At 33.7% G+C, this 26,174-nt stretch overlaps 1 protein-coding gene across 3 annotated transcripts in view; it reads left to right on the forward strand.

Moving 5' to 3' along the window:
- NOVA1 (NOVA alternative splicing regulator 1) overlaps nt 1-26,174 on the forward strand; it is a 158,894-nt gene that overhangs the window by 55,644 nt on the left and 77,076 nt on the right. Inside the window, exon 2 of one of the 3 annotated variants that reach the window (XM_063332958.1) lies at nt 4,471-4,555. The exons of the other annotated variants lie outside the window; for them this stretch is intronic. The gene's annotated coding sequence lies outside the window, so the exon portion shown is untranslated. The remainder of the gene's footprint in view (nt 1-4,470; nt 4,556-26,174) is intronic. 3 annotated transcript variants of the gene reach the window in all.

Below are 26,174 nucleotides of genomic sequence, written 5' to 3' on the forward strand. Positions count from 1 at the left end.
GAGAATAAGAGTGTTAGTGTTTGATTTCTTCCAGATCTTCAATATGTGGTGTTGTGATAAAAGCTGTAAAAATATATAATCACTAGTATTTCGAACTCAATACAGAAGACTACAATGCAACGTAATACTGAAGGGAAAATTGTTATTAATGTATCTTTAAAAGCATATTTTTGTAACACTATTATAAATCTAGTTCCACAACATGCAGTGTCTTAATGAGGCTGTCTTGTCATATTAGAGTGGTAAAATAAAACTGCCTTTAAAAGAGATTATTGTCAAGTCATAGGGTTTGTTTTCTAAGGCAGATTACAAATGAACATGCTGTTTGTGTGTCTTGGATTCTGAAAGATTAGGGTAGTTATTTTTCATGTAACTCTACTTTTTGCTTTCAAAACACTGAGCAGGTGTTTGAAGACTCGCTTCTACTGTACAAGTTTCTGCTTTTAACTAAAGATGAGAACTAAATTGTCTAATTTAGTTTTAGCTAATTGTACAATTTAGACAATTTAATTTTGTAATTAAACAAACTTAATTGTCTTAGACAATTTAGGTTAAAAGGTTTATTGAAATGCCTTTCCAAAAGCATATGAAATTGCATGCATGTATATGTATTCATATTTATATAAAAGTAGGAGTTCCTTTGCAAACGAAATGCTTTTGAATATTTTCCCACTTGCCTCTGCAGAATTTTGGCTGACCTTATTCACAAAGTGAAACATTTTCTATTCAGTTACATTTTAGTTATGAAGAACTTAAGTGCTGCAAATAGCTCCACAATAATTTTTCTCCCTTTTTCTATTTTCTATTCACATGTGTAAGAGCAGCCAAACTAAATAATTTGTAATGTGTGTGGACCTTGTCTTCTATAAATTATTTTCTTCTGTTTCAGTTTTAGTAGTTGAGAAACAGGAAATACTGCACAACTGTTATTCCTTATTACTGAAGTAGAAAGCAAACGTGGCAAGAAAATCAACGTGATTTAAAAATGTTTGAAATACAATTCTGTCTTTTATAGTGAACTGTACTTCCTTTTAAAAACTGAAGTGAATGCACTTGAACTGCCACTACTGCACGACTGTGAATATTTGCATTCTATTCTTTACTAAATTTCAATTCAGCAATCTAACTCTCAGGGGGAAATGCTTTGGATATGAAGTCATTAATGTAATACTGATGTTAAGGAACTCAGCTGAAATGTGACTTCAGGAATACCAATGTATAGTCTGCAGTTCTGTTTTGATAGCTTAATTAACCTAAGGTTGTGAGTTTGAGTATGCTCATTGGGCATAGTTCTAAAAAACAGCAGTTACACACAACATCCTCCTACTTTCTTCCTTTCAAGCCCTTGAACTGATTATTCTTTCTGTTCTTCACGACTGGTGTATATTCTTTACGAATGAACAACGTATGTTCGTGTCCCCTGTCTTATCTTTGTTTTTTCCAGGTGTACCAGATTCTTAGTGTGAATTTGAGAATTAAAAATTAATTAATTAAATTTAAATCCTTAGTGTAGATATTGGCCCTTTATAGAGGTAGAATTTCGTGTGCTACTGTGAAGGTCACGTCAAGTTTAGGCAGGGTTCCTATTGCTTGTTTATTTCAAAATCTTTTTATATTGTTAAAAACCCCTTGCCCTCCATTGCACCTAAATGCCATGTACCGCAGTAGAAGCAACTCCAAAGTCTTTCTTAAAATGAAAATTTTGTGTGAAATTATAAAAAGGGCTGTAAGCTTTATATCTTTGCTACCCTTCAATTTTTTCTCTTCGTTTTAGATAAGTATTGCCAAAGAGATGAGCAGTCATCTGTTTTCAAATACCTGATGCCAATTACAAAAATAACTATACATTCTCTTCTGCAAAACCATGCTTACTATGGGAAAATCAAATCAAATCAAATTCCCTCTTTTAAATACTTTTAGATTTCACATATCCTGTGATATATTACAAAACATTAGTTCGTACTGTGAAAGTATATGATAAAGTACAGGATACATAACCAATAAAGCACATCCAGCCATTCGTATAACAATGGGAAATATAAGAGTACACGGAAGACAAGATAATTGTCAGAGAAGATAATAATTCTGATTATATGTGTGTATGTATCTATTTTTTTATGTATTGTTTTTAAGATAAAAGAAATAGATTATTTTAAAACTTTTATGGAAATTGGCTTCCAATAAAAAAAAGAACTTAAGTCTCTTGTAAAATCGTGGAATGGATATATAACCATACAACCCTTAGAAGGAAATTCTATTTGTGGCTATGTGTTGAAGAGAGAAACTTCAGGGAAAAAAGTTGACAATAGTTGTATTACTGCAATAGACTATAGAATGCCATAAAAAGAATGGATTTATAGCTTGTTCAGTGGAGCAGCAGATGTAACTTCTCTATGGAAATATTTTTCCTGTTATCTGTTAGATCATATTAATTATATTGGGAATAAATACATGAATACCCAAATGTTTTAATTCCTCTCTAATAAGTGGAGTAGCTGTAGTATAGCAGTGTTTGTATTTGTTTAAATGCATATTTCGTTCATGGAAAGATTTACTCAGTACTTTCACCTCAAATTTATATCCATTTTAATATTGAAGAAAAAATTTGCAATCACCGACACTTACTGTTATCTTTCCTGAATCTTTTGTCATCAGATTTCTCCAAAACTCTTATATTTAATAGGATCTGAAATAAGTATAAATATAGCATTTTGATCTTTTCATAGAAGTAAATTTATTATCGCTATAATGAATAACCATTTTTGACGTAGTACATCAGCTTCATGCATTTAGTTAAAATACTGAGCAATGGATAGTCAATGTTTCATTAAAAACTATAATCACACTTCTAAATAAACACTTAGATGAGGGAGTTGCACTGTGATATATGTGAAGTTTGAATTATGGTATTTGCAGAATTAGGAAGGCAGTCCTGCAGTGTCAAGATATAAAACCAGGCAAGGTAACTAAACATACATCTTCAACTCCATCAAGTCATTTTAAATGAAAGATAAATCTGCATTAAATATATTAGGAATATTTTTAAAATTTTCTGGAGAGAAAAATCTAGATATGAGCATTTCTTCATAGCTTGAGTATTATGTATATTCAGTGGGTTTACAGAACACCTAATGTGAAGCAAACTATGGATTTCATGATTAAAGTAATTATTTTTAAATTTTTTTTCTGAATATTGGGAAGGTACTGGTAGTAACACTGACCTGTTGCTACTTTTTCTACTAAGAGAAAAGATTTTTTTTTTCTTCCCACAAAAAATAAGGAAAATAAACTTTTTCATCTGGTTTACTGAACTTTAATGAACAAATACATATATAATATATACACTCAGAACTAACCTAAATCATTGTGTATGTGCCATCATATCTAAAAAGAAAATGTGCATGTTATTTGCAACTTTTGAGAAGGCTTTTGTCTTCACTGTCAAAAACAGAACTGTCCAAAAGTTGCTGTTGGAAGTGAAGAAATCCCTAGCCCATAGAACTTAATCTGTTCCTTTAAATGCAGCAACCTACATGGTTTCATTTTACCTACACCTTTGCTAAAAAAATAAGTAAATCCACATCATTTTATCCATTTTCTTGATATATGAATTATGATTTTTCTGAATATTTTCCTTGTCTCATGACTAGCTCAATTTCTGTTGCAGTTACAGCAGTAACAGCGTTGTTGTATGGATTTAATGCTTGGACAGTTGCCTTGTCTTGCAAAGTTTTGAAATTTGAAGGAGTACCTGATAAAGCTACTGATTGCCTATTTGAACAGATGATTTACAGAATCAGAAAATGTACACATATATATGTACAAAAGCTTGTGATTCACTTCTGAAAAAGATCTTTTTTTTCTGCTTTTTAACTCTGGTATGGTTTTCATGGAGACTATTTGGATTTGTTTGACTAAAATACAGCCCGTGCTTTTATTCCTAAGTCTAGTTGGAACATAACTAGTAGTGAGAAGAAAATTCTTGATGTTAACGTTCCATAGCTCTTAAATTGTTCCCCTTAAAGATTTGATTGTTCATGTAGTAACCATTAGTATACAGTGTTTTTCTTCATTAACCAAAGAACTTAACTTCAAACCAAGAAAATCTCAGAAATTTACTTTTCTGTAAAATTGTATTAGAATTATTTTTAACAACCACTTTATTTTTTTGTGCCTACATATTACAAAAATAACCTAACTAAGAAGTCCTACTATCTAATCAGAGGTTCCAAGATTTTTTTCTGGTATTCACTAGTTTTCAAAATGATCTGCAAAGCATATTAGTCCATACATTCCCAAAAACCTTAGCTCTTTTAGACTTGGGAGAACTAGTTGAAATCTGCTATGCTTGTTAGAGAAGAGACAACATATAAAGTCTTGTAGTCATTACGTAGGCAAAAAAAAAGCAGATACTTCAGTTTCAGAAATCTGCAGAGCAGTGACATGGCGTTCCATTCAATTTTTCACCAGATATCACAGACTGGAAATGTGAGCTTTGGCTGATACTGCTGGGAAGGAGAGTGCGGCAGGCAGCTGTAATTCCCATCCTGTAAAGGTACTGATACTTAAAGTCTCTGTAGTCCAAATTGGTGCACAAAAATACTAAAATGTTGAATTTGGACCTTAGATCTATTTTCAAAGTTCATTTTCTGCCAAACATTCCTAGATGTTCTATGGATACATTTACGATTTTTTGCTTTTTAGATATGAGTAAGGAGAAGATACTTTGGAGTTGCTTGCAGGTTGCTGCCTGAAATACCATCTTCTAGTAAGCAGACAACACTGTGTGGAATGCAGTTCTAGTGTTTTCCTAGGGTTTGACTTGAACAACAGATTTCTGAAGTCAATGATACCCAATTGATTTAAATTAGGCTAAAATTTTATTCCATGTACTTGTAAGCTTGGTTGCTTCAAAATCAAGTTAGCTCTTCTCATTGATTTTTCTGCCTCAGAAAATGTAGCTCAATTTTGAGTTTTATTTTGCTTAAAAAAAGAGATTTTCTAGTTTTAGAGTGATTCTTAACAGTGTGATGTTGCTGAAAGGTATTTCAGCACAGGGTGGCTGCAGACAGTTTTTCAAGTACATTCATTTTCCGTATCTTGGTAGGTTTGTCTGCAGTATTATAACAATTACATGTATATTTCCTACAGAGAAGAATCATAGCGAAAAGTAAATTTATTTGTGAAATAAGATTTTTTTTTTTTGTGGTATGGTATGCTTTTAAGGAATCGTAAAGCCTAGAGAGTAACTGAACATTAACATGACTCCATCTACTGTAAAACCCATTCCGTTTTATATATTTTCAGGGAGTATGGAGTGGCACAGGAAGGAAATGGCATATCGCTGGAAAGTTGCTCTAATTCAGCACAGGATTCTTGTGAGAAATTCTTCTAATATTACATCATCCTATTCTGTTTTTTGCAGTTTGCAGTCTAATTTCTTCATTTTTTTGTGACACTTTTGTTCACATCAGTAACCACATTAATCTAACAGATTAAATAGGCTTTCATCAGTGTTGGCAGTGCACATCTAGTAGCGTGACAATTTAGTACTATATGTTTTGTAGTACTGCATTATGTGAGGCCGTATGGGTTCAGTAATAAAATTATTTTTCCTTTTTAATAAAGTTTGCTATTTTTTAACATTATATTTCACTGGATAACGTGAGATTCAACAAACAAAAATAAGTCTCAGCTGCTTCCAGTCCAATGAATATTTCCGACAATAATATAAGTAGCACTTAAGTAGAGGCAAAAACAAAAAACAAAACAAACAAAAACAAACCAAGAAAAGGAGTGAAAAAAGGCAATTCAATAGTTACTTCAATTATACGGCAATATTTTTTTTTCTTCAATTCTGTTTTCTTTTGACTGAGCTTACTACTTTTCTTGGATTTATGATTACTTATCAAATTTTGTTTGTAGCTTGAAGGAAGGTACTTTCTTTTTTCCTCTTCTATAATGTAAAAGGAGAGCCTGAGAGATTTTTTTTTTATTTTTATAGGTACTGACTTAAGGTCAGCAGTGACTTCAACAAAACATGTATTTTCAGGTATAATAGCAAACTCACTCTGTAAAATTACCCAAAGCATGGAAAATTATTAATATTAGGTTTTCATCATAGGGTTAGAAAAATGTATACATAACACAAAAAATATCTCTTAATTAAGGAACTGCTTTATACTGCTCTTTTTTTCCTTAGGTAGAAGGCATTTCTAGATGATTAATTAAGATGAGCATGAAAAACTATGGCCAACTTTATAACCTTTAATTGAACTCTCCCTGCAGATTTATAAATGGAATGTCAGATGGAAGTTATCAGTGCATTTTTTTCTCCTATCTGCAACCCTCAGAAATAGTGTTTTTCCGATATGTTGTTTTGTGTTTGGCAAATATAAGCTTGTATTTTTTTCCTGCATTTTAATGCATTTTGTACAAAGCAATTCCATATACCTAATTGGGTACATGGTGTGTACCAATACTGAGTTAATTCTATCTTCCTTTTCTTTGAAGCTTGTCCATTGCAGCTTTTGTTCTATTAGTTGGTGATTTCCTCCTATTAAAACTGTATGACTCTACTGTTTCTTGCCTCCCTCTCTCTGTTCTTCCTGAACCACATATGTACGCAATTTGTTCACGCTCATTTCAATTACTGAATATGGCTCTGTGGTCATGATCAACTACAAAAAACTGTTATCCATTTGTGACTTTGTCTTCAAATATCTCATATTATTTGGTAGATTGCCTGCCATCATCTCATTTCAGTCAGTGTGCCAGAGATTTCCTTCCTAAAATTCTTTATTTACTTGATATAAGTGATCTTACACACAGATTCAGTCAGGACTGTGGTTTTCGTTTCTTTCTATGACTTGCATATCTAGTTTTCCTGTCCCTGATTCCTAGGACACCTTGTCTTGACTGTGCTCATCATCTTATAGATACTCTACTTGGAGCTTGAATAAGTAATTTTAAAGAAGATCTCAGTTCTCTTCACACGCGCTTCCTTCTTACCTATTTTTGGTTTACTGTGGATAACCTATCCTTTCTTTAAAAGGATGTAACTTTTGTGTCAAATTGCATAGTCAATCTATGGAATTTCAGATTGCATGTATCTAAACTTTGCTGTTTGTTTGTAAAAACCTTCAAATGCTTGTTCTTCTTTACAGGTTACCAGAGCCTTATCTAGGTCCTTAACTTCTGTTTCTTCAAAAACCTACTTCCAAAGTCATTTGACTAAGGTCTCTGATCACAGCACTTCAGTTCCATTGCTTTCTAATTCTATACCCTGTCAAATGCAAAATGTTGTTCCTGCTCATCAGAGTTTTCTATACTTGAACTCCTTTTCCTAGAAAGAATTTTACAATGTTGGACTCACAGCCTTTGTTAATAACTATAATTGCCCCAAGCAATGTGTGAACCATTGCATGAAGAAAGCTTTTCTTAAAAACATTTGAGCTTTTATATTCTTTTCCAAACCTATTTGTAGACTCTGTCTTGATTGTGAAGTTATAAATGCCAATGATTATAGCTGGACAGATGCTGTACCTTATGAATTATGAGCTACTTTCCCTTTCCCGATTTTAAAGAGTAAACCACACAAAAATAAAACCAAAATGAGATGGAAATATCTGAATAGTTTGTTTCAGTAAGTGCTTGTGTTCACTTTTGCTCTAAACACTGAGACTTTTCTTGTACTGCTTTAAATATTTTCTTCCATCTCTTTTCTGCTAGAGTATAGTTCCACAGGTTTCCATTAGTATCTGCTGCCATGAGGTTCAGATGTGAGGAAAGTGAGAGGGAAGAGGAAAGAATCTTGATATGAATATGAGCAGCTAATTATAAAATCAACATTAAGCTAGAATAAACTTCTTAAACTCATAGTAAAAATGAAGGATGAAATTATCAATGTGAAGAGATACCTTTTCCATTTGCAGAATTTTTGTCCTGTTGCTTTGATTGTGTAGAAGATTCAATAATAAGGATTATTTTGTGTATGTATCTTAAATATTATATTGTGGTTATGTAATAGAATGTTTAAGTGCACAGAAAACAGATGATATTTTGTCTTTCTTTTCTAAGGTATTACTGATCACATACAAGAAGTATGCTACTCTTCTGAAAGCTATGCTTTGTGGACTTCTGTTGAGTTTCGTGTGTTAATAACTGCCATGTAATTAAATTGGGAAACTGGCTGTTCAGCACATAAAATCAGATACTTAATTTTCTTCTCTATAATAGATGAAAATTTTCATGTTCAAGCATTTTAGTTTTAATGCTTAGTGTATTAGTCATGTTAAGAATGAAGGTAATTTTTACCTTTGTAAGTAAAATACGTCAGGTTTAGTGCAGAAATGCATCTATATCTGAATATCGGGTATATACAAATAGTTTCTGTTCTGTATTTTCATACATTACAATTTAGTTTGCAAGGTCATGGTATTTAGAATGCATTTATAGAAATGTACAGAGTTTTCATAGTGTTGAAGAAGTGTTTCAATATACAGTAACCTCTTTTGCTTTCTGCTATGTGGCTTATAATAGTTATTTTATGCTGATTTAATGTCTTCCTTGAGAATACTTTCAAGGACATCTTTGATTAGATTGATCAGACTTAATGAATATGTATATGTATTGGACTAAATTGTAGGTTGCATTTAAAAATAAACTGTCCTGTGTGTATCATATTATAGTAGATTGCAGTGGAAGAATGGGGCCATCCATTCTAAATGTGAGATTAAATAACTTTAGCTTAATTCTATTTAAAGATATTGCAAAAATAAACCCTATAATTCAGAAATTAAATCATCAATTCTGAAATATGAAATTAACCTATGTGTTACTTAGATATACTTTTTTCTTGCCTTTTTTTTTTTTCTTGCAATGCCAGTTAAAAGTTGAAAGCTCTCCATGGTTCAAAGATGAACTTTTAGATGAAACAGGCCTGGATATTAGGGGACAGATGTTTTTAATATGAGTTAAATAAAATGTGTCTATGTCTGCTCTTTCAACTTGTTGCTAGTTGATATACCAGTTCGAGTTTTTGTTGAAACTGGGGGAAGGTATACATGGAAATGTCTTAGAAGGAACATTGTGCTTTTCGACAGTACCTTAGTAAATTAAGAACTTTCCTAACAGTCTGCCTGGTATGGTGCAGTGTGAGATGCTAATCATATGTGTTTAACTGACAATCATTGTAGCTTAACAGAAAGAGCTCTTCTTCCTTTCTAATGCCTTTGTTCATCCCACTTCAAAATATTTGAAATACTATGGGAGCACTATATTGACAGATGGCATTGTGAAATGACTTTCAGATTTCCACAGAGGCTCTGTTTTTCGAAGCTTGCTTTCCACCTGTCATTCCTGAAAACCAGGTATGACTTTAAAGACTCAATCATTAAAAAATAAAAATAAGAAAGTTCCCTAGCCCAAATTGAGGCTCATTACACAAATTATGGATTAATTACAAAGGATACTTTTTAAACAATTTCTGCCCTGAGCAATATTTCTTCAATTTCTGATAAGGATATTTTGTTGCTATTTATTGAACAAATCTCTTAAGGATGAACAGGCTGGAGTGGTTTCTCAGCTGTGTTATTACTTCAGGACTGACAGAAATAAGAGCAAGAAAAATTCTGTTTATTAAATCACGTGTTTAAGACCCAGAACACAGAAATCAGACTTGCTTAGAGGAGATGAAGGTTTTACTCCAGCATGAAGTCCCACTGTGAGTATAGTTTAAGCAGACAGTAAAACTTGAAATAGAAAATGAAGATGCCAGTTGATCAAGAACAATTCCGTAGTTGTGAAATGCTGTAATATATAAAAATTATAAACATTTTGTATTGATAAATCCTTCTAGTAGTTTATTTCATGAAATAAAACATTATTGAATTACTTTTAATTAAGGTATTTTAAGTGATTGCCATTTGTGAAGCTAGCTTCACTTCTATTTCAGATCACTTCTAAATTGATAATGGAAACAGATTGAGAAGATATGTTTCACCCAGATATTACTGAACTGAGATCTTTACAGCAAGCATTCATGAAATAACAGAAATGTTAATAATGTTTAATTTTATTTAATCGTCTCATCCAAAACTACATAACAAAACATAGAAACATTAAAAAAATAGTATTGTATTCATTTTATAAAAATCACATTTTAAGGATTATGCTTTTTCTGTAGGAATTTGAACAGCAGCAAACATGTTTGCTTAGATTATGAATTTATAGATTCTTTATTGTAGCTAAGATAATGAACCCAGAAGGACCATAAAGAATGAACCAATAGAACCCAAAGAAACTTACATGTGTATGTGTGAGAAGGAGAAAATTATTGACAAATAAGCATGTTGACTATAGGAAAATGCTTTTGGAGGAGTTGGCAACATCAGATTTATTGTTTTCAGCAAAGAATTTCAACCTAAAATAAACTGTCTGATGATAAACGTACAACAATTGCTAATATAAACCAGGCTAATGTTTTTATCATTATGTAACACTGGACGATGTATTTTTGTAAAGTTGATGAAATCTGATAACAAAATGCTCATAATTTATTAGAATGCAGAATCCTACATCTACTAACTTTCTACAGAGTATTGTAAATTATCGCAAAGATACATTTGAACTAGGAATTACACTAGAATTGGTATCTTTTATCATTTCCATGCAAAGTTTTAACAAACTTTCTTATCTTTGAAATGGAAATGTTGTTTTAGAGTGTTCTGTAATAGATTTCAAAATTGTTTTTTCATACTTTTTTTGTACTTTGGTACATTAGTACCTGTATATATAATAGGATATTTTAAATGTCGGTATCTCCAGTGCTTTTACACAACTTAATTTTGTGCAGACTTTTTGTTATTACACTCAGGTTTTCTTTCAAAGTCAGTGTACTTGATGTAAACACTATTGAAAAAATAATTTAAGTATTTCTAAATTACTGTCACTTTTGGACTGCACACAAGCATATATTTACTACAACTGTTTTCCAGATCATTGCTTTTACATTTATATGTTTAACTTTGTAGTCACTGAACTGGATAGTTAATACATTTAAAGGTCTCTACATGCATTTGCTTTTAGTTAACTTCAAACCTAGTTATAGCATATTATGTTTTGTGTACTTGTATTTTGTACACAGTACAAAACTATAGTTATATCAGCCTTCCTGCTTAATATTGACCTTTAAAATTTTTCATTGTTCTGATGGCAATTATAGCCTTTTAAATTTTCTTGATATATTAATCTGATTCATATCTTAAAATATGATGACATAGGTTGAACTTCTTCAAGTACAGGGTGGCTTCATGATAGTCAAAAACTCTTGCTAGACAACTGAAAGAACCTGCCTGTAAGCGGAATAGCACTTGGGTTCTCTGTATGCATACTTTACATTCTCTCTCTTCTGTTTCAGAGATGTGTCTTGATTCCTCAATTCTATCTTCTTGTGTAATGACTTAGAAGACATAACGTCTCCACCGATCAGTTTTGCAATGACCTTGTACTGATTAATGAAATCTGATGTTCTGAATAATTATCCCTTAAATTACACTTCATATGTTGAGTTATGTTTTTAACACAAAGTCTGGCAATGTGTAATATACAAATGGTATTTCAATAATAGCTTACTCAGGCTGTATAATGATTGCTGCTTTCCTAAGCCACAGATGAGGAAAAAACCTCCATGTTCAAGAAGGACAATACCATGTGTTGAACTTGTCTGTATTGCATATGTGTCAATGAAGTTGAATACATATGCAGATTGTGTTCTGCTGAAGTCTGTGATTAAAGCCTTCTGCATTACTATGAGTTTTTGCAGATTTTCATCTTCAGAAATACACCTATTACAAGCCCATTTGTGACAAAATGAAATGTGTACAAACATGACAGAAACTCTATTTAGTTATGAGCATTTACAAAAGAAGCACCATGTCCTTTTACTTAGCTTTGGACCTTACTCCATAAAACTCCTAGTGCTTGTATAAGAAGAAAGGATGTGCCTTTTCCTGTGCCTTCATGATTTTGCAGACATCTGACATTTAGCTCAAGTAATTTCCAGATTTTGAGGAGTGTAAGGTTACATTAATTATTTTATTAGAAGCCAACCTGTAGCTTTAACTGTTCTTTTGGTCTCTTCTGAATCCTTTCCAGTTCTAATGCATCCTTCAGAGACAAAGGGACCAGAGCTGAATGCAGTTTAAGCATATAAATAAACCTTTTAAGTCATCATACGCGGTGTCATTTATATTCCTTAGAAATTCCTAACATTTGATTTCCTCTTTGACTATTAACACTGAGCCAACATTTTTCTGGATAGTGTAATTCAGAATTTCACTCTTGAGTGAGTGAAGTAATGGTCGGTTTAGAATCCATTATTTTTGTGTCTGAAGTTAGGATTGTTTTTCTTCTTTGCACATCACGTTTGTGTACATAAGTCACTTGCCATTCTTTTACGCAGTCATTTAGTCCTGAGACCCTTCTGTGGTTCTTCACTGTGACACACATCCTTATTGCCTAACAATTCTCATCCACATAACAGAATTCTCAGCACTGACGTCTGCTCCCATTTTGCGGATCCCTCGCTGCATATCCCTGTATAATACTATGTGATCTCTCTCCATTGTGAGAATGGATAGTTTAGTCTTTCCCTCTTTCCTTTTAATTCATTAATTTTTCCATGTAAGGACATTTCTTCTTATTCTGTAGCAGTTTTGTTTCCTAATAAGCTTTTAGAAAGGGCGTTATTGAAAGCCGTTTGGAAAGGAGACAGCAAAGGCTTTCTGTGCTCTTCTAATTAGAACATAACCTTTCACAGTCTCCTTCATGTAACTTGTTCAGAGTATTTTCTTTAATCTGCCATTTCATCATTGAATCTTCAAATTTTAATTTAGTAGCTTATTAGAGAATAATTTAGAATATGTATTTAGAACTGTATTCTTCATATCATTTGCACTGTAGTACAACTTTGTTGTCTTCTAGTCTGTGACCAGTGTGTTACTACTACGTTGTATAAAAGTCCATAGTCAGAAACAGTTCATGTTTTAGTGTATCTTACATGATTATTACCTTGTTACCACTATAGTGTAGATGCTGTTCAAATCTAAAAATCTAACAATTTTTCCTCATAGTGTCTACACAGTAATCTTGCAGTGTTTCCTAGAATCATTCCTATAAGTATTGTATTTCTTCTTATGATCTCGTCTTTCCCGGTAATTCTACTGATTATAGATTCTACAAAAACTGAGAGGCAATATAAAAAACATAGTACTGTATGACATCAAAGTAAACTTAGACTAAAAAGGTTAACTTTCCTATCTGATACTGAAAGAAAGTACAGAAATGCTCCTAGATTATATCTCAAAACTTGTAAAATAAAACTTTTCTATTTCATACACTTTCATGCATAAGGGTAAATATTCTTTTTATAATATCCAGTATAGCTAGTATAACGACCTTTTAAAATACCTATCCTTTTCTATATCCAGTAAGAAAATTATTGTTGTTCTACAGTTTTTAGGTAAAGCGATACTGATTATTTTATTTTTTTTACTGTTGTACAATTTATTTATTAAGATATGCTAATTAGAAAACTTGCTTGGCTTATAGTCTTAATCATTTTTATATCTCTTTATTATGTTACTATATCTCTAAGTTTTTTAAACTATGTATATAGACTCTTTTTTAGTATTAAATTTTTTGATCTTTACATTTACAGTAGAATCTCTATAAGATGGGGTTGCCAAAATAAAACTTAGTATTTAGGCAATATCATATAGTTTAGAATGTTCTACTTTTCCTAACATACACCTGCCATACCAACGGTTCTTTAAACTGTATTTCCACATTAAGGAAATATTTCATTGACACTGACAACCAGGTTTATTTCCATAAAAGTTACAGTTTATTTATAATCTGCATTTGCCTTAAAAGTAGTTCAGATTCCATGTATTACCTTGCACATATTTACACTGCGTTTTATCTTTGTCATCTAATTAAATACCTTCGTATTGATACACATATTCTTCTTTACAGCGCTCATCTAAAGGGACTGTGAGATGTCAAAACAGTGAAAATTATTCCTGCATAATTTTCAACACTATATTTGCACAGCTAAAAAAGGAAGATTGATAGCCTGAGTTCCTAATAATAATCAGTGTCACTTTCACAGGTCACATTTGTATCCAGATACTATGATAAAAAATTTTGCACTGTAGATGAGGGAGAGGTATCAAATGATAGCAAGAAAGACTGCTGTAGTACTTTGAATTTCCATTGGAAAATGTGGGGTTGATGGCACAAAAAAAACCCTAAATCCATGAAAGGACAAAGTTTAAAAAGAAAAAAAAAAAAAAAAAGGTAAAGAAAACTATGGAAGACAATCATGGAGTAATTCAGTTTGGGAGGGATATAAAATCTCTAGTCCAAATTCCTTTTTGAAGCAGGGTCAGCTCTGCAGGCAGACCAGATTTCTGATGGCTTTATCTTACTGCACAGCTTCACTACAATCTGTTCCGCTGCAAGACAGTTCTCAACATGAAAAGGTTTTTCCTTATGTGTAAACTGAACCTCTCATTTCAATGGGTGTCCATGATCTGTTGTCCTCCCACCATGCACCACTGGGAAAGAGTGTAAGTCAGTCTTCTTGATGACCTTATAGGTATTAAGGAGCTGCTTTGGGATCCTCCTGAAGCTGCCTATTCTCTAGGCTGATGACAGAGGCCTGTTCCCTCAGCTTCCCCTTGTAAGATCAGGTACTCCATATCTTGACTGTCTTGATGGCACTCCACTGAACTTCCTTCAATTTATCAACATCTTAGTTGTATTGGCGGGTCCAAACCTGGACCCAGTACTCTAAAAGCAGTCTAACAGCTCCCAAATAAAGAGGGATAATCACTTCCATCAATCTACTCCAGACCTTTCCATTAGTCAGTCTAGTTCATTTGGAATACGAAGAGCACTGATTAAACCAAAAATGATGAACTATTTTGTTAATTCATAACTCTAAATTTTGTTGCTTATAATATTTTAAAAATTATAGAATCAGATGTCTACCCAAGATACATGTCTGTGAAGGACATTGCATCACAGCTTGTTGGAAGGAAAATGGTGGAAAATTCTAAATGTTAAATGAAAGAGAATACAGAAAAATTCAGAAACTTGTCAGTTTTAATAAAATCTGTATATCTTGTCCAGTCAGTGTAGACAAATACTTGACTATGTGCCTTGAATTTCTTGCTCTATTATTTCTTGTCAGTTCAGATGAATTCTTAGATCTTTGCAAAGTTGATACTTGTTTATTGCCATATTAGGCTGTGCTGGTGAACTAGGATGAAACTGTTGTCCTGGGTGTAAAAACCGAGTGAACTCTGAGTCATGTTCATAGTAGCTGTGGCTGGACAGTTTGGGTTTTTTTCAGTGTGTGTAAGCATAGAAGAAATAGGCCTAAAAAATGCACTTATTTCAATGCCAGCACCACTACTTAATCTCAAAGCTGCTGCTATTACAGATATTTCTAATCCTTCATCCAAGTGTGATTTTGTGGGTTTGTTTGGATCCTTGTTCTTTCTATGTGCGTGTAATTCTCAGTGGTACCCACTTTAAAAACTTTAATGCTTTTACTTTTTTATCTACAAATGTTTGTCTTCTGGGTATTTTTAGTATTCTATAGAGGAAGCAGACCATCTCTTCTTATGTTTTTACAGCACATAGCATGGTCATTTCTCTTCTAAATAGAAGTTCTCATTCTAAAAACAAGTAGTAATAAACCAGAATTAGTGACTAGAACTAGTGTAACAAAAGGTGTTACCATAATCAATACACTATAGTCAATACAATAAGAGCAAATCATGTCTGACAAATTTGGTGGCCTTCTGCAATGGGGTTGTAGCATTGGTGGGTAAGGGAGGAGCAACTGACATCATGTACCCATACTTGAGCAAAGCATTTAATGCTGTCCCACATGACATCCTTGTCTCTAAATTGGAGAGGCATGGATTTGACAGATGGACCACTTGGTGGATAAGAAATTGGCTGGATGGTTGCACTCAAAGAGTTGCAGTCAATGGCTCAATGTCCAAGTGGTGACCAGTGATGAGTGGCATTCCTCAGAGGCCAGTGACTGGTGCTGTTTAACATCTTTGTCAGTGGCATGGACAGTGGGTTTGCTGATGACACTAAGCTGTGTGGTACAGTTGACATGCTGGAGGAAAGGGATGCCATCCAGAGGTACCTGGACAGGCTTGAGAGGTGGGCCTGTGCAAATCTCATGAAGTTAACAAAGCCAAGTGCAAAGTCCTGCACGTGGGTCGGGCCAATCCCAAGCACAAATATAGGATGTGCGGAGAATGGCTGGAGAGCAGTCCTGAGGACTTGGGGGTGTTGGTGGATGAGAAGCTCAACATGAGATGGCAATGCGCACTAGCAGCCCAGAAAGCCAACCTCATCCTGGGTTGCATCAAAAGAAATGGGGCCAGCAGGTCAAGGGAGGTGATTCTGCCCCTCTACTCCACTCTTGTGAGACTCTGTCTGGAGTACTGAGTGCAGCTCTTGGGACATAAGAAGGATACGGACCTCAATTTTTTATTATTTTAATTTTTGATTATTTTTTATTATTTTTATTTTTTTATTAATTATTTTAATTTTTGAATAGCATGGCTTTCAGAAATCTTAAGTTTCACATCAGATGGCATTCCAAAAATGGGAAAGGAAACCTGTAATCTTAAGAACTAAGATGCAACGACAGTGATAAGGGAGGGAATGAATCCGTATGGAGATCTTGTGGATAAGTTATTACAATATTGAATGCCCATTTAAAGACCTAAAGATAACACATGTACTTAGCATATTGGGGGTTCTGAAATGTAAGGAATTGCTGGTTTTGTTCAGGAATAATAGTAGTAATGTCTAGTGAAAGGTCCTGAGAAAAGAATTAAAGTAGTTAAGGCCACAGAACTATAAGCTGATTGCTGTATGTATTATTTCATAAAGGCACACCCTGAATATGTGACCCTCCAACAAAGAAAAGGATATGAACAAAAATAACACCGAGAGTCTCAACATCATAGTAAACTGCTGAAATAATACCTCTACAGTTACAAAAAAGGAGGGGGGATGGAGAGCAAAAGTTTGCATCTTTGGTTGTGTCTGTCTGCAAGTTCGAGCATGCCTGAGTGCGTCCTTAGGCACTGAAGCATGCATGGTGCTGCTACTGAGCTGGTAGTTTTTTCTGCCACAGAGCATTCTGTTCCATCATCAACTGCCCTTGAACAATTTATGGCATGGCTCAGCCGTCAGGACATTGCAAGGATTTTATCCAGAAGTCAATTTGAATGAGGCATCTTGTTTTGGTAACTGAGAACAATTAACTAGCATACAGGAAAGGCTGGTCCTTGCCAGCTGATCTTGATGACTGAGAATAGTTCACTAGTTTAGGCTATGGGCTTCATATGTACAAATTCTGTCTAATAGAGATGGTTGTATCTATCATTTCTGAAGAGACAATAGGTAGGGTATATATGTAGTTAAATACGTTCTTATTATGTAGTCTGGCTTATGGTGGTACACATGCCAGAAAAAGATTTTTCTCCTTAACTCATGTAGCTGTTTCCATGGCTAATAGAATATTTGTGGGCATTTTCATGCTGATGCTGTCAGAGCCACCTTGTTGGTTTGGGGGTTATTTTGAGGTGGTCTCACCTTTTTTTGTTCTTTTTTTTTTTTTTTTTTTGAGCAGCATCAGGTGTGATGCTGAACAAGTCCATGATAGATATAGGGACTTTATTGCTCTGGATCTCATAAACATTTGTGTGGTTTGGTTCTTACTGTTTAAGCAGCTATGAAAGGTGCTGTAGAAAGTCAGGTTAGCTAGCTAGACTTAAGGGATGTTGGATAGTCTTAATTTTAATAAGGTAGTCTTCCTCCTCTTAGACTACATTCATGACATATATTGTGTTGTTTGATACTTCTGGTTTTCATCTCATTTTCTGCAAGTGGTTGTTTGTTGTTCTGCAAGTGGTTTGTTGGCTATTGTGACACACTTTCTCAGTAAACTTTGGAAAAAAGGTTGCATATGACCAGGCACACAGAGTGTTCTGCCCTGTGTTACCTTTCAGTTGTCTCTGTGAATGTGACATACTGACTGTGATGCATGTGATTTCTGAAATATGTGTTAGATGGTTTTCAGTGTCTTTTATGATATTTGTTTTAGGAGCTGAATTGTGGATCTGATCAAGTAGTATATGTCTTTGGCATAATTTGGTCTAGACATGTAGAATGTAGGTAAAATTGTATTTCCTTGTACGTTGAAGGAATCAAAATGCTGGAAACAACTTCTCTGCATGCAGTTCCGTTGCTCTGTGTCCCTCTTCCCCCACTAGCATCGCAGTAAAAGTGTCTATTCTTAACGCTTCTCAAAGTAAGTCTAATACGTCCTTCACTCAAAAGTTTAACTATAAGTAAAATGTAATGTTTAACTTCCAGGCTATTAAGTCCTTTGATTACAAGACAGTGCAGTCTTGCCTCTGCTAATGTTTATTTTAATTTTTGTTTTATTAAACAAAGGAATGTTTAAGTGTTCTTTGTTACATCCAGTCGCTCAAGAGAGTGGTAGTATTAAAACCTATGGTATGAAAACTCATTCTGATTCTATCTTAGTTCCACCTGTTTAATTTAATGTAGCCCAAGTAATGTTTACCAGAGCCCATCACAAACTGAAGGAAAATGTAAATTGCAGTTACACCAACATAAATGTTTTCTGCAGTGGAATTATTCTAGGTTTGTTTATTGTCTTGTGCTTATTTTTGTCAGAACACCTTTTCCATTGCCAACCTGAACTGTTTTTTCCACCATCTGTGTATCTTTGGAGTGCTTCCTTTCCTGTCTGGTACCTTTGGACTCTGAGGAGTGGAGCCTGCTTACTAGAATTCCTGTGAGCATTTGCTTCTTAGAAATCTGTTGGCTCATTTTCAGAGGAACTTGCAGCATTAATTTGCATAGTTAAAGTCTCATTTTGGGGTTTTCACCATGTGAAAATCATGTTGTATTGTTTATTAAAATGATCCTTATAGATATTCTTAATTTCTCACCCGGCATCCACTGGGTCTTAAATAATAATTTATTTATCTTGCTCAGTGCTACATAGAGCTTGAAAAGGATTCTATGCCTTGAGTAACAGTTTTGCTTTTACATGGATTGTGGAAACTTACCAAAGCACTTTTTGGGAAAAAAAAGATATCTTCATCAGAGTAACTTTCGTAATTGGGCAAAATGAAGTTTGTCCTCTTTCTAATTGTATTGGTTTTGAATAGACAATATCTTTTTATGCCTTTTCAGAATCCCATTCAAGGAATTTGAATCTTTATTCATGCCAACCCAAACTGAAAACTGATAGTATTACCTGTTCTGTTTTTACTGCTGTTTCTCTAAAGACAAAAAGAATAAGACACGCTACTTCCAGTCTGTCCAGTGCTCTTCTGTGAAAATGAGCTTGAGAAAATCTTTCCTTTGTCACAACAAATAGTGGGTATGCTGATGTCAGATGTGTCTTCTGTATTCCTAACATTTTAAAAGCTATCTGAAACAAGATGCAGAATGTCTTCAATCTGCTTGTCCTTTAAGAGGAACCTGAAATCATTCACTTCACTACTGGTGACGGCTTCTGAATTTCTCAGTACGTGTCATACTGTAATGATATCTGTAATCTAAGTACTGATTTCCAGACCTTGTCTTTACTGGAGACATAACAATCTCAATAACACTAAGCTTATTCGTCACAGTGAAATCATTGTGCCTCATTTTTCCCAATGATTTGTCAAGTTGTTCATCAGATTCTGAAGCTGAAGAATCATTAGAGCACGTAATCTCTTCTAAACACAAGCTCTTCAATACTAAAAATAATATAGATGTAATTTAAAGCTATACTATATATATCACTACTAACAGGAGTTCCTTTTGGGGCATTCAGTAATTTCTGTCTAGATAACTTGGATTTTCTGGTTTAAAAAAAAAAAGGACAAGTTCATTTTGTCTTTGGTGTCATTACGGCTTTTAAAGTGTAAACCACTAGCATGTCATCAGGATGAAAGAGATTTGTCAGGATTGAAGAAAAAAAAAGCTGTCATGATATTTTTCAGTTCTATAAAAATATTAAATGATACTCTGCTCAAAAGTTAAATGGTTTCTCATTCATACCTAACCCTTGCTTTTTTTTTTTTGAATGCTGTGATTCCCCACCTTTCACAAAATCCTATAAAATGCAATATGTGTGTATCCTGGCTAGTTTTATATAGCCTTGTTTCCCTTTTGTCTGTAGAAATTCCTGTGATGATAAACCCAAATCTTTGCAATAGTTTTCAACATTCCTACCCATTTTTGAGAGGTAGAGTGTGGAGGATTGTTCTTGGGGTTTAGAATCTTTCCTAAATTAATCTTTATGTTCAGAGTCACACTATTCTATTCTATTCTATTCTAAACTATAACAGGTGTAATAGGTGAACGAGAAGAGACCTCAGTCTCTTCTTCTCATGAGTCTCTGTGCTGTGGCAGATGAATTCTCTAAGCGAAAGCATTATTATTCTGTGAAAATGTTCTCTCCCCTAAATGCTTTCACCTGCCAGTATTCACTTTTAAGTGTGGAAAGCTATATAAAACTTGCTGCCATTTCTAGTGTGTTGTGTAATAAGAACAATGAATAAGAAATATTATAAGTGGGAATTAAATTATATGGAATTGGAAATTATGATTTTTAGCCTGAAACACAAATGTTGACCTGGACTTCTTTTTCTTCTAATTTTCAGTGGCTTGTGAACACACATTGCATTCTTGGTTCCAATAAGAAACACATCATACTGGTTTTGTTCCTGATCAAGGCAGTTACATACGTTTGAGTCACAGATTAGAAAGAAGGCTTTTAGACTACTTTACTGATCTTTATTTATATGTGTAATGTCATGCTGGAAGAAAGTCAGGAGAAGCTCAAGCTCTAGGAGCTTATCTTTGCCCAGTTTTCTTTTGCCTCAATTTCTCTATTGTTTGTATGTTTGCTTGTTACTATTTTGCAGATGTGGTTTCTTTTTTCTTTTTTTTTTTTAATATTATTTATCATTTGTCAGGAAAATATTCAAATACAGGATCTCTTTCTACTTCAGTACTGCAAGGATGTGAGCAGCTGAAATACAGTAGCGCCAAGTTCTGAATAAGTATCTCGGCTACTTTCCAGTAGCTCGTGACCAGCATGTCTGTGTTTCGTAACTGTTACTCCAGTAGCTCTCATGGCTAAAGGTTCCAAATGTCATTGTCTACCTGCTCGTCCTAATTTCTGCATGTTTCCTCCTGTCCAATTGACTAGGTTAGGTGGGTCTATACTTGGCTAACCAGATTCCGTGTAATCCCATTCTTTCTAAAGAAAAGTCGGGTCTTTGATTTTCTTTACTAATGCCCGAGGATAAAAGGCATACAAGCATTGGATATTTGTGTTGTAAATCCATGTTTTATTCTCATCATTAGAAACACAGTTATACAGGTGTGTGTCTGAACTTTACAAACATTTTTTTCGCTTGCTAGTGACTTGTTCTTTGCCTCTATAGTATGTTTAGGAATCCTTTGGTTCTGCAACAGGACACTTTGTCATGCTACAACTGTTTTTGCTGAAAAAGGGATGATACCCAATGTGCATGCAAGTTGAGTATTAAGGAATTCCTTAAGTTTCTGTGATCACATTTTCCTTATTGATAAATTATGTTCATTGTCCTATTGCAAAATACTGTTGCAAATGAAAACTTGTCATTATTGACAAGTCTTAAACGAGTTAATGCCCTCCCTAAATGATTATTTGACACTCAGAGATATTGCCTTTGCTCACATCCTATACTCATCTTCTCCGTTTGTATTTAAGATACTAAAGCACTAAACTGTCTCACTATCTTTTGTTTGTAATTTCCTATGGTTAGATATGTGGGAGAAATCCAGAAAAGTATAAAGAAAGCTGCCAGCTGTCAGATGATTTTTTTTTTGTAATTCTTTATTACTGAGGTAGTTATCTCTATGCAAAGCCCTAGTGAAACTAGGGCTCTGAAGTTTTTTGTTTGTCAGCAACTAGTAGAAGAAAATCCCAGTGAGATCGTAGAGCGGGTGTTTATGGTAAGTTACTACTGCAATTTAAGGAAATTTTACTTTGAGTTGTCATCTTGAAATTAAGCACAGACCTTTAATTGTAGTGGGGACTGAAGTCTTATGCAGGCCCTTTAACTAGAAGAATATGAGCTGCTTATTTATGGTTGTCTTTTTTCTTTGCCGTAGGAAAGACAACATTCCTCTGTGGTTTGTAATAAAATGCTTGAGAGTGAGAAACTATTATTTTCAGTAGATGATGATGTTTTCCTATAAACAAAAATCAGTGCGAAAACAAAGCAACTTGTGTAGTAAAAACCACTAAAATTGACTTTAGGGACACTAGTCAGAGTCGTAATATTAAAAAAGTTTGTCCATATTGCTGTATGATTGCAGTATTGATTTGTTTTTTTAATGGCTATATTGTCAGCGTTGTTGGAGGTAACCACTAAAGGTTAATTATGTGTATTTAATTCTGTTTCCTTAACACTGTATTTCGGCGTTGTAACAGAACAGCGTAGATTGTTGTACAGTTTGACCTCTGCCACTCAGGGTGGACTGACCTTAACATCCTTACCTGTCTGCTTTTCCGTCTTCCTGCTTACAGTATGTATTAGTCAGTATTTGGGAGGAAAATCTCATCAAAGGGGTAATACTTTGAGGAATTTTCTCTCAAATATATCTATATTTGATAATGGTCACTTTCAGGTACCACAGTTGGCATTACATTTTCAGAAAGATAAATTAAATTAAATAATGAAAAAACTGCCTTAAGACCATAAAAAACCTAGAGAAATGTGTTCAGTAGACTTTTTCTGAGTTTTGTGTTTGCTTGACTTTTCCTGAAAAATCTTGTTACAAAAACATAATCATCTGTTTTGTGATTATAAATTAAATGTATTTTTCTTGTTGAAGACAGTGAGGCTGAGAATTAATTTGAAAGATAAAGTAACATGGACTCATGTTTTCCATTGTAACTACTGTCTGCCAAAAGAAGATTTCTTTTTCAATAGTTTTGATTATAATCTTAAAAATAATTGTTGGAAATTCTGTGTGCCCACAGCTTTTAGAAGAACTTCAACTAGAATATATTGTTTTAATTTATAAAAAACAAAATAGAGTGGCTTTTATGTATAGTCATTTAATATGATGTTTCATATTTTATGAAGCAATATTAAATGTTTTTAGATCTATGTTTGTAGCTTTCTTGAAAGATCAAAGTGCTTGGCATAAGCCGAAATCTGTTAAAGTTTGTTTCTGTTTATGGTATAAATTAAAACTCTCTAGAGTGTGGTTTGACCTAAGTCTGATTTATTGCTTTACTTGGCCCTGCATCAGGATGGTTGTGGTTTTCCATTCCTGTTTCCAGTAGAGTCTTTGTGTGTTTTGATTTCAAATCCTTGCATAGCAGCTGCTCTTTATCTGGGTAGTAAAAACTTTCTCTGGTAGGTCTTTACTATAACATAGAAATACTAGGCTTTTTGTGTTTTTTATTATTTTTGTTCAAATTAAACTGAGATTTATCTGTGCAAGCAAAATGATGCATTTATGTATTATAATTTAGAATTTAAGTTTAGATGTTATAGTAGCTTATTTTTTAGTGAAGACATTTTCCAGTTCAAATCAGTACATGAAGAATCTGTAATTAGAACCATGGTCAAAATTTCCTCTGGATAAATCTTTGCTTTATTGATGACAAAATATAGGATGAAAGCAACTCTGCACTATTTTGTTTCTTTTCATAAAATTTCAACCCTTCCTATTGATGAAGAAGTTTCATACATGTTCAGCTTTAAAATGTGTAATCTTTAGCTGATTTCAGTTTTTCACCTGGTCTCATCGATACCATACTTAGTGATTGTGAATGATTTTTTCTCCTCCCAAAACTGTAATAGGAAGAAGGTCTTTGAAAAGTGTTTATGCTTTTATACATTTATCTGTGTGCATGTCTACGTATATGTGTGTCTGTGCAAGTGAGGGGATCTGTAATAAATATGCAATAAGTATGATCATTCAGTATTCTCTGATTTCGCACTGTTTTGTATATTTTATGACAATTTTATTGGCTTTCTTCGGCAAGATACTTTTTAACTAAAAAGTCAGAAAAGTGTACAGTTACCTGGAAGAGGGAAGGTTATCCTCGTATACGAGCTGGTTTTATTTTCAGTGTCAGTAATCTTTTCTGTAATCCTGATTCTCCCATTGATTTGGTTATAAAAGCAGCTGCAAGGGTTACTTGAGTTGCTTCACAGTGGGAATATATGGTATGAAGGTATAGTAGAAGCACTTTCAGCACAAGTACCCAAAAATAATTTTAGTACTGAATTAAATTAAGAGTCATTTGATTTACAGTTAATTTCTTAGGACAGTTGTTGGGGTTTTTATTATCTGGTTTTGTTATTAAGTGTAGCGATTAACAGTCTGTAGTTAAACATACTGGTTAACGCAGAGTCCACTGAACTCATTAGAAGAGTTCTGTTTTGGATTATGCCTTTAGCAGTGCTTATCCGTTCAAACAACCCTTCGGATTTAATCTAAGCGGAGAAATGCTGATGTTTGAGGATTTGTTGACACAAACAGTAACGAGATGCTCTAAAGCAAGGGTGCCATTCCTTGACCAATTTTAAGAAAATACCTTTACCTGCTTATTCATGTTGTGATGGTGCCTTAAGTCCCGACTACAGCAGGACATTCCAAAGACAGTTGTGATAAAATAGGCTCTACCGAATTCTCAATTTAAATTGTAGACAAAACACAGGTGAATGATCATGGAGTAGCTGGGAAGAGAAGGCAGTAAGAGATGAGAAGATTGTTTTAGACAGGATTTTATGCATAACTTAGCCATGACAGATGTCACAAAATTACACATTATCAGGTAGTAAGAATTATGGTAATGCAGATATTTAATACATGTTAAGATGTTAATTTTGTGTCTTTGAACTGTAAGTTCTTTCAAAGCATAAAAGGACAAAATTGGAAGGAATATACAGGTTCTTATGAGTGAGCACTCATGACTGGGAGTAAAAGGCCAGGATGGTAATGCAAAACAAATTACACGGTGAAAATATTTCATTTGATACAGTAAAGGAAGGAAACTACCATAGAAGAATTAAAGTGAGGAAGAGAAGATTGTGGAAGGGCCGAATAGAATAAGAAATTAAAGAAGTAGAGGCAGCATTTAAATGGATGTAAAAGTAGCAAAGTTAGAGAGTGAAAGCTAAACAAAAGGAGTTGGCTGGTTCAGAACTATACCATGAGAATGCAAACTTTCAGAATTACTTTAGTTGTATACGTTAAGCAGAAAACTTTGCAGCTTTGAGATGTTACTCAAAAGTACTGAAATGTAAATGCATCCTGGATATGAGACTTAAAGATTTATCCACAGTATTCATTGGCCTAGAAGATTAGAAAGCAAAAAGCAAGAAAAAAAAGAGTTAAATTTTTGTTTTATTTTTAATAATGTATCAGTGTACAGTTCTTCAGTTTATAACAACTCCATTTTAGAAGAGACAGGTGCATTTTTATGTTACAGAAATAACATTACAGGAGTGAAACATGACTTACTAAAACCATAAATGATTTTCATCAAAATGAACTTTTGGCTTTTTTTTTTCCCTCCATTTTTTTGTTCTCAGGGATACTATATATGTAAACGGCAGTTACAATTTAAAGTAATATTAGTTCTTTCATTGTACAAGTGCTGGGCTTTTTTTGAACACTTCACCTTTAAAATAATTAACCAAGCAGCTCATTCTGAAGCTAACCAGGTCTCATTTTTAAAAAAAGGCGGCACTGAAATGGGCAGCCTGCTGTAGCTGATCCTGCTTGAGCAGGGCAGTTGGACTAGGTGATCTCCAGAGGTCACTTCCAACCTCAACCATTCTGTGATTCTGTGAAATATACACATGTTGTGAAAAACAAAATGTTATTAATAGAAACAGATATATGATGAACATCTGATTCCAGCACAGTCTTTAGCAGGTACTTAGTAACTACTAAGTCCTGTGTATTTTGAATTTTTTGGCGTATTTTTTCTACCTTGGAGATGAAGCTCACACACCATT

Source organism: Chroicocephalus ridibundus, chromosome 4, assembly GCF_963924245.1.
Source record: "Chroicocephalus ridibundus chromosome 4, bChrRid1.1, whole genome shotgun sequence".
Lineage (NCBI taxonomy): Eukaryota > Metazoa > Chordata > Aves > Charadriiformes > Laridae > Chroicocephalus > Chroicocephalus ridibundus.